This window comes from Mustela erminea, chromosome 6 (assembly GCF_009829155.1).
Source record: "Mustela erminea isolate mMusErm1 chromosome 6, mMusErm1.Pri, whole genome shotgun sequence".
Lineage (NCBI taxonomy): Eukaryota > Metazoa > Chordata > Mammalia > Carnivora > Mustelidae > Mustela > Mustela erminea.
The window spans coordinates 131,034,289-131,046,393 of record NC_045619.1 but is presented as its reverse complement, the minus strand read 5'-3'; the positions used below and the strand labels follow the sequence as shown (position 1 = coordinate 131,046,393).

Here is a 12,105-nt window from a genome sequence, read left to right as displayed (position 1 = left end):
CGCCCCTTCAAAACCCTCAAATTGTTTTTCAGAGTCCATAGTCTCTCATGGTTCACCTCCCTTTCCAATTTCCCTCAACTCCCTTCCCCTCTCCATCTCCCCTTGTTCCATGCTATTTGTTATGCTCCACAAGTAAGTGAAACCATATGATAATTGACTCTCTCTGCTTGACTTATTTCACTCAGCATAATCTCTTCCAGTCCCGTCCATGTTGCTACAAAAGTTGGGTATTCATCCTTTCTGATGGAGGCATAATACTCCATAGTGTATATGGACCACATCTTCCTTATCCATTCATCTGTTGAAGGGCATCTTGGGTCTTTCCACAGTTTGGCGACCATGGCCATTGCTGCTATAAACATTGGGGTACATATGGCCCTTCTTTTCACTACATATGTATCTTCAGGGTAAATACCCAGGAGTGCAATTGCAGGGTCATAGGGAAGCTCTATTTTTTATTTCTTGAGGAATCTCCACACTGTTTTCCAAAGAGACTGCACCAACTTGCATTCCCACCAACAGTGTAAGAGGGTTCCCCTTTCTCCACTTCCTCTCCAACACATGTTGTTTCCTGTCTTGCTAATTTTGGCCATTCTAACTGGTGTAAGGTGATATCTCAATGTGGTTTTGAATCTCCCTGATGGCTAGTGATGATGAACATTTTTTCATGTGTCTGATAGCCATTTGTATGTCTTCATTGGAGAAGTGTCTGTTCATATCTTCTGCCCATTTTTTAATATGATCGTCTGTTTTGTGTGTGTTGAGTTTGAGGAGTTCTTTATAGATCCTGGATATCAACCTTTTGTCTGTACTGTCATTTGCAAATATCTTCTCCCATTTCGTGGGTTGCCTCTTTGTTTTGTTGACTGTTTCCTTTGCTGTGCAGAAGCTTTTGTCTTGATGAAGTCCCAAAAGTTAATCTTCGCTTTTGTTTCCTTTGTCTTTGGAGGCATATCTTGAAAGAAGTTGCTGTGGCTGATATCGAAGAGGTTACTGCCTATGTTCTCTAGGAATCTGATGGATTCCTGTTAAGAGCAGCTTCTTGAGGCATTGAATAGGAATGGGCAGGAATGGTCCAGGCAGCTGAGATGCACATGTGGACTGTCATTTCCCCATCTCTATATCTTGCTCGAGCTACACACTTTAAGTACTATTTGCTGAGTCTTCAACATGAAAGATTTTGAATCCTTGATATGAAGGAATACTAAAATTTGTATATTTCCTTTCATTCTCACATGTCATTTAAACAATTTTCTTATTAATTCTGCATTGCCGATATTTGTGCTCCTTAAATTATTCTCTGAAATCTTAACTCCCACTGTTGCAAAAATGGGTTTAATGCTTACTATGAGTCCTTTCATTTGCTGCTTCCCCTTTCTGAGTTGTCTATTCTGGTTTACTTTTTGATTGAATAGACTTTGTTATTATTGTTTTTGTTTTTGTTTTTGTTTTTTAAGATGAGCCATGAATGTTGCATTCCCTGAGGTTGAAGCTGTCCTTCATACATTCATAATATCTAGAAAAACATACAAGTCTGGGCCTTACTTTCATGGTTGTTACTCCTCCACTACAAATTAACTAATTAGATATTGTTGTGGGAAACTCTGAAGCAGCCTTATATTTCCCCCAGTACACTATGTGTTTTTGTTTTTTGCCTGAATGCCCACACAAGTCTTTGTTTATACTTAATGTTCAGAATGTATTTGAAGCATTATGGAGCATTCCATGTCTTCTGGATCTACAGACTAAAATTTAATTTATTTCAGGAAAAAAATTCTTTTGTCTAAATTATTTCTTAAGTTACCTTTTCTGTTTGCTTCTTCAGAATTGCCATTTATCTTATTTTCCTTATTCAACTATAAACCTGTCCTACACCAGACACTCTGCCCAGTGTTGGGCATCAGTAACATGTACTAGCAGAATAGAGCAGAATTCCAGGTAAATGTCCTGTGTTGGTCTTTCACACCTAAATTTAGTGGCATCAGGTTTTCGTGTTGTTGTTTTCACATCTCTGTGTTTTGTTTTTTCTTTTAAATTACCTTGCATTTCTTGCCCTTAAGAGGCTCACTTTTCATGTCTTTATTATTCTCTCTGCTGTGATAGTTAAATCATTTATGTCCTCTTAGACACTGCATTTCAAAATCTATTTCCATTTTAGTGTCTAGATAGAGTAGGATTCCATCATAAGTAGTATTCTTTTCCTGGAAAACTTCCTTTTTATATAAATTCTTCATTTGCTTTTTGCTTGTATTTGATCTTGTCCTTTTTGAAAATAACATTCAGGTCCCACCTTTTGTCCTTTATATTTACTGCTACTCTTTTCTCAAAAATGGTTGTAGGACAGGGGAGGGAGGCCACAGTGTCCCTGGCAACTTCAGTCCAGGTATTGCTTCAAAACAATTGCTCTTGTTTCTCAACAAATCTGCTCTTTGTCTGTGTGAGGGCATAACTCCCCTCTCCAGAATGAGCATGTTTCCAGGCAGGACTTGAAAAGGCGCAGGGTGAAATATGGCAGCTCTCACCGATGACTTCTTTGTTCAACTGACTCATGTCAGCAATTGCAAACCAATCATGTTTTCTGTCTTTTTTTTTTTTTTCCAGTTCTCTCACTTCTAACCCATTTCTGGACAGGAGAAAATAAGTCTTGCAACCCCCTCCTCCTTCTAGCTCTATGTTAAGAAAATAAATGCCCGTCCGGATTTACCCCTTTTCCTGTGGTCTGCTCATGACCCAAGTCCTTGTCTTTCTAAGTAAGGGATTGTTGGTTGGCTATTTTCAGATTTTGTTTCACTTACTTATAGAGCAATCTATACCCTGCCTGAGAGACAGAACTCCTTTGGTCAGAATGCCACTGCCTACACTAGATATTCATCATATTCTGTGGTTGAGCCCAAGCCAAATTTCATCAAATATGGAACTTTGTGCTCTGTTTCTCTTCTTGTTGGTATTGGGGGGAGGCTCTGGCAAAGTAAGTATAACTTTGTACCACCATCTTCTGTCAGAAGCCTCAGAGTAAATTACATTCTTGGTTTTTTTCTTTATTGTGGTCTTAAAAATTCCTTTTGTGATTTTTTTTTTTACTTCCTTTTTTTTTTTTTTTTTTTTGGTACCTTTACTAGATTTGCACCACTCTCTCTCTCTCTCCTTCCCTATCCCTCTCTGCCTGACAAGATCATATTACCTAGAAATAATTTCCTCCTTTCAATAGCCTCTGTCTTGCCTTTCCCGTTGCGCTACAAGACCCCCTAAGGTCCGCAATGAACAGAGGAGCTATGAAGAAGTGATAACCTTGATTTCCTGTTCACCTTCTCACAGGCGGTTAAGCTTAAATGTGAGCTATAAAATCTCTTCAACCAACAAGCCCAACTATTTATCACTATAGTCTTAACTACCTCTGCTTTTTGGATATCTTAACTCCCCAAAGGTCTGTCAATTTAACCATAACTACCTAACAACTGCCAAGCCTCACTTTATGAGCTGCTGTTGAGAGTTTAGCTATTTAAGGCTGATTTTTAAAAAATTTTATTGGCACTTCATGGCATTTGCTTGATTTACAGTGCTGTAAATAACCACAAATTAGGAACATTTCTATTCCTTTAAGGTGTAGGCAAAGATTAAAATGGATTCTGAATCATCTTTCTCCATATATTTAACTCTTTGCCGGGTCATTCTTCCAAGTCTGCCCAACTCAGAAAGGTCAAATGTGGTCAGTTCTCGATGGGGAGGAGACGTCCGTGGAAGGAAAGCGTGGATTCATTAAGATGGCATATCTTTTCTTCCCCAGCCTAAGCTGCGAGGGACTACTTCTCCACCAGCCCTGGTATCTTTTTTTAAGATAAATCCTTCAGTGAGATGCATGGCTTCATATATACCACGGAACACTCTGTTTTTGCGAAGTGGGAGAAACCCAGTGTTTAAAAAAGAGACATCGAATATTATTCAGCTGTAAAGCAGAATGAAATTTTGACACATGCTACAGCATAGACGCTTGAAGACATAGAAACTTGAAGACATTATGTTAAGTGACAGAAGCCAAATGCCAGGATAAAAACTGTATGATTCCACCTAACTGAGGTACCTAGAATAGATGAATTCACAGAGACAGAAAGTAGATTAAAACTTAGCAGGGGCTGGGGAAGGGTCAGTGGACAGTTATTGCTTAATGGGTACAGTTTCTTTGTGGGAATAATGAGATGCAGGATCTAGAGGGGGGTGATGGTTGTATGACATTGTAAATGTACTTAATCCTGCTTAATTGTACCCTTAAAAATGACATTTACGTGGCTTTTTAAAAAAGATATATACTTTTTAAGAAAGATATATTACTTTTTAAAAAAGAGATCAGAAACTAACCTCAGGCCTTCTACCTTCTCCACATTTACCTCTTCTGAGTGAACTTGAGTAAACGCACAACCTTAGGGTCCTGTCCCGGGATCCTCTCTACTCATGCAGACTGGGAGGCCCTTTGACTATGTCCAAGAGGATCCCTCGCCACCCGGCTCCTTGTTCCTCCAGTCTTGGGCCTCTCTTCCTGAGGGGCCACCTTGCCTTCTCTCTCCCACAATCACCCTCTCAGAACAGTTGACCCCAGGTCCCTCTGCCTGACTTGCAGGCTGTGACACCCGCTTCAGCAGTCCTCCCTGTGGTGGAAGGTGGGTGTGACTACTCCCACCAACACCAGCTAAGATTTAACAAAAGCACGCTCCCAGTTCTCTGCGGGCACCAAGGCCTGGGCAGGCACCCCAGGAGCTCATGCCCCACTGCAGTCCCTTCTTCGCCTTCTTCAGCCCCTTCTGAAATGGCGCATGGAGCAACCGTGACCAGGAAAAGCAGCAGCCTAGGCAGGCGCCAAGCTAGGAAGCCTGGAACCAGGGTTCCAAATTACCTAGTGGGCTTTGGACAATGTCACCACTGCCCGGCCCTCATCCTGCACACCAGGTAACCAGTTCACTGCCATAGGCAGGGGACAGGGACAGGCACCTGGCAAGAGCAGGGCCTCAGGAGCAGCTAGCTGCATGGCCGAGTCAGCAAAAATGGAGAAGGCCCTAAACAGTGTTTAGGGAAGAATCGCTTCTCTTTCGAAAACAACATAGAGGCAGGGAGAGATCCTGCTGAAAATGCAAAAACTAGGCCAGGGGCAAAATCTGTTGGTGTAGAAGACAGAAAGAGTCTTGTGTAGATACCCAAAAGCCACCCATGAGTATACAAAAATGGCAGGGACAAGGACAGAGGTGGGCAGGGTCAGAGACCTGCAGAGAAGCCAAAGCAAAACCAAACTTGGGGAGAATCCTCACTCGTTGAGGAAATAGGTCACCAAGTGAATGGATGTTTAATGAATTTGCCTTCAGGTCATGGGAATCTCTACCCAATGACTCCCAGTTAGAACTGATGCTGGTTCATATAAAGCTTGTTTCCAGATTTCTCAGAAAATAGTACTCATCACATAGACACAAGCAAGAGAGAAAGATAACACGCCAATACATACACCAAATATTTAAGTGATTTTACCTAGTCAAAACAGACAAGTCCAGGTTCCAGGGAACATGAGACGCAGAGCTTAACTGCACTGATCTGCTTATATGTGTTAAGAATCATCAAACTTGCACGTGAGCAGGTGACAGAGGCAAAAACCAGAATGGCACAGCTCCTGACGTCGTGCAGGCTGCTACGGCTGTGAATGTGCTGGCGCATAGAGGCGGACAGCCTTGTTAGCCTAAGAAAAACATCATTAGGAAGGAAATCTGCTACCGAAAACTCTACCGTCGTATATCACGCACCCCCAAAAGCCAAATACATTGGAAAGTCTTTGTTTATCCACTGTCTGGAATTTTCCATACTTTTGCTATTGACCAATGGAGACACAGCCTCGGCTTGGAGCTGGCCCATTAAGACCTTTCAGAAAGGAGCCAGTGGATTTAGCATCTCATTCCCAGAGGGAAGCCTCCTGATCATGTTAAACCAGAACGGAGCTGACTGCTTCCTGCACTGCATGCTTAGCTCAAAGTGTAGCTGGAATTACATTTCACTCTTCTGCCATTGTTGTCCTCAGAAATATATGAGACAAGAACACGATTTCTCTCTAACTGGGCCTCACACTTTTTTTTTTTTTTTAAACTTTCTAGCCCCTCTCTAATTCATTCTTTTCCCTTTCTCTCTCCTCTTTTTTCCTTATGTAGCTATTTGGTAATTTGTGTCTCTGAGTTGAAGTGAGAGTTCTGTTACTAAAAACAAACCTAATACACACACCACCACCACCACCACCACCCCCCCTGTTGTGAAAACTTCTTTCTGAAAACAACTCTTTACGGTTTTGGGGTATCTTGTCGAATGAAAATGAATGGTCGTATCACAGTTTAACACAGTTTTACTGCTGATTCTACAAGGGCTGGATGGCACCCTTGTAGGTATAGGTGAGTCTCACTGGAAAGATGGAGTGATTCCTTGGCCAGCTTTTTTAGGAAAGAAGCTTGAACTTCAAAAAGGAAATTGAAACCAAGAGCATAGACATAGGTAGGTGTGAAATAGGGTTCAGCTTTTTTTGGTCTGGACATCACAGAGTCTAACGTCTGGGGGACAGGGAGCCCACTCTTGAATGGTGATTGTTAAATGTGGCTTTTCAAACTGACACTGACAAAAGAAAGTCTCAATACAAGGCTAGATTTGGTAGTCAGGTATCCACCAGCGGCTGTGACTTTTGACTCGCACACTCTACCTGTCGGTGATTAAAGAATTATTCTCAAAGGGTGCCTGGGTGGCTCAGCTGGTTAGGCAACTGCCTTCGGCTCAGGATCGAGTCCCACATCAGGATCCCAGCTCCATGGGGAGTCTGCTTCTCCTTCTGACCTTCTCCCCTTTCATGCTCTCTCTCATTGTCTCTCTCTCAAATAAATAAAAAATCTTAAAAAAAAAAAAAAAGAATTATTCTCAGGGAGTCAAGAAAACACCTCTTTGATGTTGTTTTAGGTCTGAGTGTTTTAAGGATTCAATGAGTCCCTGAGGTTAGCATGCCCCTGCAGAGGAGAATCTGTGGCAAGGACAGGCTTAGAATTTCTCTCAAAAAACAGAGTCCTATCCTAATACTAACTGAAGAGTATTTTTGCCTTAATTCATTATGGCAGTTGGTACTTCTTTTGTCCTTTCATGCCCAATCCCCTTAATAATCTTCCTTCCCACATTTAAAGCCAGTTACTAAATTTTGCTCAATAGAATTAATTCAGTTAAAACAAATCAGGTCTGGCACACCTGGCTGGCTGAGTGGGAAGGGGGTGGGACTCTTGGTCTCAGGGTCACGGGTGTGAGCCCCACGTTGGGTGCAGAGGTTACTAAAAACAAACAAACTTTAAATATAAGATGAAGAAGAGAAATAAGAAGAGGAAATCAGGTCCTATTCTAGCCGGGAAGTACCCCACCATTCCCAACACACAAAATTTGCAATCAGGGTTCACTGCTGCGGGGTGGTACCATAATATAACTTTTTGTTCAAACCAATAATTTTACAATCCTGGTCAGGACCAGATGTGTCAGAGTGAACTGAGAAAATTTTTTAAATTGCAGATTCTCAGGCTATGTTTCGGACCTACTCAATAAAGTTCTGAGGACAGGGTTCATAAATCGTTTGCTTGTTTAACAGTTCTCAGGTGAATCTGATTCACAACAGATTTTTAGAATTCCTGATACAAACTATGACACACATTTATATTTTGTTCAAACTCCAGCTTCAAAAAATTTTAACCCAAACCCTTGGCTTTATAATAAATGATCCATCTCATATTTATGAAAATATAAAACCTTTTAATAAGTTTACAAAAATGGCTTCTAAAACTTTTCTACTCTCAGAATATTTTTTTTCTTCTTTTCTCTTGAGTTTGAGAGGGTGTTTTGTAAAGCCTGTCTTCCATACTACTAAGTTGGTATTCCAAGATAGCAATTCAGATCTTTTATTTCATTTTGCATTCCTTCCTTGTCCCATTTAGTTTTTCTTATTAAAAAAAAAGATTTTATTTTATTTATTTATTAATGACTGAGTCACCCAGGCACCCCCCCCTCCCCAATTTAGCTTTTCAAGGAAATCTTGGGACACCTGGGTGGCCTCCAGTCCCTTAAGCGTTTGCCTTTGGCTCAGGTCATGATCTCGGGGTCCTGGAATCCAGTCCCACATGGGGCTCCTTGCTCAGCGAGGTGTCTGTTTCTCTCTCTCTGTTCTTTCTTCCCGCTGGTGCTCTCTCACTCACTCTTTCTTCCAAATAAATAAACAAAATCTTTAAAAAGAAAATTTTAGCTGGATGACTGATTTCAGTCCCATTTCAGAAAGTCCATGCTTTCTTAAATTTGATGGAGTCCGTAGCAGATGCTGCCTAAATACGACTTCCTTTTCCTTCAATAAATCTTTTACAAAATTATGTTCCCTCCACCGTTTGAGTCCTATGTTATCCTTGTTGTGCTGGAGAATTTCTTCCGAGGACTGGATAGGTCGGGGTTCAATCTGGAAAGCTGGAAAGCCTGAACACCCTGGATCCTTTCAACAGGGAAGTTACATACAGGGAACGGGCTGCAGGGGTGAGGGACTAGAGGAGCCAAGGGAGGGACTAGGCCAAGGCAGGCACGAGCGGAGCCCAGAGCCAGGCTATTTGGCTGTGGCTGCATTGGGAGCTGGGGCCACAGAGGGACAAGACGACCTGTCCGGTGGGACCTGGAGCCCCAGGGGCCCCTACAGAGGGGCCCAGTGAAGCCGCAGGGGAGCCGCCAGGTTTCTGCCTTCCTACAGCCCCGCAGCGGCGAGAACACGGTGGATCCCGAGCGGTCTCCTGGCGCAAGGATCTGAGAGCAAGCACGGGGCAAGCACCTGCACCGCGTGGGCTGCTTTTGTGTCCAGTTTTTTGAACCAGGAGCCTTCTATACAGGCCTAGTATTTGTGCCAAAGCCATTCCTCTCGCAGGGCGTCTCCCATGCTACGCTCCAAGCCCCTGGGGGCTGCGGCCAGGAGTTGGGGCGCTCCTGGCCGAGGACGCGCCTCTGCTTCCGGGAAGCTGCTCCGCCAGGCTCCTGCTTCCGGCTCCGCAGCTCCGGGAGGCGGAGCTTCGTCGGCCTCTCCAGGCTGTGGTGCCCCCGTGGCCTCCCAGGCCCCCAAATTCTTTGCTTGGCCTTGTGCTTGCTGCTGCTGCCTGAGAAACCTTCTCATGCCCGCCACAGACCACGGCCTGGCGGGGCTCCCACGGCCGCACCCTTGCCCTTGACCCAGCTCCTAAAAGGTACATGTTGACAGAAGACCCTTACTGCCTCTGCAGTGGCCTCCTGCCCCAGTGCTGCTTTCCGGGTCCCCAGGCCCCCGAGTATGGCTGCCTTTGTCTGGGGCTGGGGACCGAACTTCTTGACGCCGGCCGAAAGTCCTGGGACAAGCCTGCCCGTTTTCTGGCCGCCTCTCCTCGCCCTGGGACTCAGTCGGTGTTCATGGAGTTTGAGATCCTCTCTGTTTACTTTCTGCAAGGCCACCACACCCAGGGTCTCCGTGAAGCGCCAAGGTCACAAAATGGGGACAGAACAAGGAGGAAGAGGAAGAGCTAAAGAGGGACAGGCAGCGCGGCAGAAGGTGCAGGTAGGAGAGGCACCTCGCCTGGCTTGGGGTGGTGGTGGTGCGGGAAGGTTCCCGTGGGGGGACTGTGGAGGGGAGACCTGAGGGAAATCGCGGAAGTAGCCTGGGCACTTCTTAGAAGGGAGCTCCAGGGGAAGGAGGGCGAAGGCAGAGCGGGAACAGAGGCCTGAAGGTGGAAGAAAGGCCCCAGTGAGGGCGGGTCTGTGGGGCGGGGAGAGGGGCAGAGAGGTGAACAGTGTGGGGAGCCTTCTGATGGATGGTTCCAGAGAAATGACAGCCCTCAGTGCTTATTGGATGTGGAATGTCAGAGAGGGGTCACTGCAACGGCACTGTGGCCCTGCTGACTTGGGCAGCTGGAAGAATAAAAGGAAGACAGAGGTGGTAGCAGACACTCAATGGAAACCAGGTCAGCAGGATTGGGAAGGAAGATCTGATGATTTCTCCTCCTCTTTTCCCTCCCCCTCCTCCTCCTTCTTCTAACTCCAGGAGTCTGAAACACTTGTGGAAAATCTGCTTAAGCTAGAATGGCTCTCGGGTGCAGTTTCTACCTACAGATTTTAAGAATGCTTGTTCATCTAGGAAACATGGACGTTCCAACTAACAAGGTTGTGTTACCCCATAAATTCTACAAAGTATGATACAAATGGCAAAGAATACTGAAAATACGCCATTTGGATATGATTCCAAATGTTTCCATCACGATCATGAGAGGAACACAGGTCAGTTTTAAAGATGGCAATTTTTATTAGAGTGTGTGTCTTATAGTGACACCTAGTCAAAGTTTCTGCAGGTCAGCAGGTCGACCTCGAGCCAAGACGGATTTAAAACGCTTTGAGAGGAGGAGGGCAGAAGCATCAGCCACACGCACAGTAGTCCTTCGTGAAACTGGCTGGTTTCTCAGGAAGGCCTGCCTCACAATTACCGAGCAGGACAAACAAGACTGTCTCCCTGAGCAAACACGGCCAAGTCAGGAACTGTGAAATTTGGTCTCTATCAAAAAAGTCCCCAGAGAGCCTGAAACTCATTTAGAGCTGGTTCAGAGAGAACCGGTTCGAGGAACATGACTAACTTTGTACAGCACCTTTAAAATAACAACTTTCCATTAAGCTGTGAACACTAAGGAAAACATTTCTCACAAATATTTTTTAACCAACTTCCAACAGAGCATTGCCTTATACAGCTGCCCTGACTGAAACACTTCTTTCGTTCTATGAGGAGCTATAGGACCTCCTGCAGAGATGAGCATGCTCTCAGGGCATGGCTCTTTACAGCTTTTCTAGGAGGAAAATAGAGTGGGAATTCTCCACATCATTTGTAATGTGAAATATTCTTTGGCTCTGTTACATAAAAATACATATCAGAATAAAAATGATGGTGAGGTGAACATGAATTTACTATTGAATCTCACTCTTTCTTAAAAAAAAGAGAGAGAGAGAGAGAGAGAATTATAAGGACTTATTAGACACCAGGCACCTTTATAGGTGCTGGAGATGAGAAGCTAAATGATAAGGTCTCTCATTCTATGTGGACATTCACAAGGTCTCACTCACAAGGTCTCATTCATAAGGCCTCACATTCTATGTGGACAGAAAGAGAGTAAACAAGAAAACATAGAAATGAACAAAATAATTTCAGTTTGTGCTGAGCAGTATGAAGAACTATGAACAGTGGGTTTATGGAAGAATGTTAGGGGTTGGGGCAAGGCGTGCAATTAGAAGAGTAGTCAGGAATGTTTAGTTCATACATTTCATAGAAGAGAGTGATATTCATGATATGTGAAAATTACAAAAAATTTCAAATTTTTGCACCCATAGATGAAGTTGTATTGGAATGTAGCCATGTTTATGTATTGTCTATCACTAATTTGTGCTATGTTGTCAAAGTTGAGTCATTACAGCAGAGAGAGTATGGCTTCCAAAGCAGAAATATTTACTATGTGGTTCTTTACAGAAATAGTTTTCTGATCTGGTCTAGATTTAGGAAAATGAGAAGGAAATGTTAAGAATGCAGATTCTTAAACATTAAAATTAAGAGTGTTGTGTCTCTTAGAGTTACATTATGAATAGTACAAAAAATGAGGAAATATTTTTGCAGTATTTGGAAACTATTATCCAATCCAACAAAGAAATCTTTCACATTGTTACCAAACAAGTGAAGTTCCGCCATACTTCTATGCTCCTTCACTTTCTTCTTAACCAAAATAAATAAAAATATCAACCAACATTAATGATGTGAGTTATTTCTTTGCTCAGTCATACAGTAATCAATACTGATTTTGTGATGCTATTGCTGGATGGTGGAGGAATGATGTCAGGGAAGAGAGTAGAGTAGGAATCTCCAGAAAGCCATTCTAGTAAATAAAGGGATACCTGGGTGGTGCAGTCAATTAAGCATCCAGCTCTTGGTCTCGGCCCAAGTCATGACCTCAGGGTCATGGGATCGAGCCCCACATTGGGCTCCATACTCAACGCAGAGTCTGCTTGAGACTCTCTCCCTTTCCCTCTGCCCCTCCTTTC

The 12,105-nt window shown here is 43.6% G+C and overlaps 1 pseudogene; it reads left to right on the top strand.

Moving 5' to 3' along the window:
• Positions 1-4,902: 4,902 nt before the first annotated feature.
• Positions 4,903-11,806, top strand: LOC116593631 (annotated as a pseudogene).
• The last annotated feature ends 299 nt before the right edge of the window (positions 11,807-12,105 follow it).